Raw genomic sequence first — 1510 nt, 5'->3', positions numbered from 1 at the left:
TATACCCACTGTCCCTCCTCTGGACATGTCCAAACCATCTCAGTCTGGCCTCTCTAACTTTATCTCCCAGTTGTTCAACCTGTGCTGTTCCATGATCTCATTCCTAATCTTATCCATCTTTGTCACTCCTAAGGCTCCATGTTCTGATTTTATGTTTTAATACAAAAGGGAAAAAAAAGGAATTTATTGTGTGAATCTCATTTATTCATTCAGCAGTACACTGTAAAAAATAACTTGTAGTTATACTGTTATATTATATTGGTTTTGTGGTCAAACCTCTTGAGAATCAGTTATCCTTCTAGACACAGTTACTATACATTGGAATGTTTTTTTTTCACCATAAGGTACTTTTAATTCATTTGGGACCTATATTGAATAGCTAATCTCAAAATATAATGAGCTAGGTGGTGAAAGGGTTACATTTTTGAGAATCTTCACCAGCACACTCCTAAGGAGAATCTCAACATCTTAATTTCTGCCACATCCAGTTCTTTCTCTGGTCTTTGTCAGTGCCACTGTCTCCAGACCATACAATATAACTGGTCTCACAACTGTCTTGTAAACTTTTCCTTTGACCTTTGCTGACACCCTTTTGTTGCAAATCCCTCCTGAAACTTTTCTCCATCCACTCCATCCTTCCTGGACTCTCTTTTTCACTTCTTTACCACATTCCCCATTTTCCTAGACAGTGGACCCCAAGTCCTTGAAGTCCTGCACCTTTGTGATCTCTGCTCCTTGTAGCCTCACTGTTCCACCAGCCTCCCTCTCATTTACACACATGTACTCTGTCTTACTACAACTGACTTTCATTCCTCTTCTTTCAAGTGCATACCTCCACCTCTCCAAGTTCTCTTCCACCTGTTCCCTGTTCTCACCACAGATCACATCATCTGCAAACAACATAGGCCACGGAGATTCTTGCCTGACCTCATCTGTTAGTCCGTCCATCACCAGAGCAAACAAGAAGGGGCTCAGAGCTGATCCTTGTGCAATCCCACCTCCACCTTGAAGCTATCTTTCACTCCTACAGCACATCTCACCACTGTCCTGCTGACCTCATACATGTCCTGTACTAGTCAAATATACCTTATTAATTGCATTATATAACTTATGGTAAATATATTTAATGTCTGATTACAGCGGAAGACAAAATTATCATACAATATCTGCGAGGTTAAGAGCTGATAGTGAGGCATCTTAAAGATTAGATTTAAAGTTATGATTTATGCCAACAAACTTTATCCCACAAAGCTGTCCAGGGAACAAAAAAATATTACAGTCTTGTATAACAACTGTAAAATCATGTTAAATAACTTGTTGGGAGAGAAAGACAAAAACAAAACAAAAGCCTTATACTAAAAAAAAAACAAAAAAAACATTACATTTGAGACACCAGCTTTGTTAATTCCTGAATATTTAATGTTACAGCTTTGAAAAAGAAGACATAAAAAATTTCACAAATTTTAAAACAGATTTGTTAAATTGTGTAGTTTTTCTTTTTAACCCCCCC

This window comes from Nematolebias whitei, chromosome 5 (assembly GCF_014905685.2).
Source record: "Nematolebias whitei isolate Nwh7 chromosome 5, NemWhi1, whole genome shotgun sequence".
Lineage (NCBI taxonomy): Eukaryota > Metazoa > Chordata > Actinopteri > Cyprinodontiformes > Rivulidae > Nematolebias > Nematolebias whitei.
The sequence above is the reverse complement of the archived record's forward strand: the minus strand, read 5'-3'. Positions refer to the sequence as shown.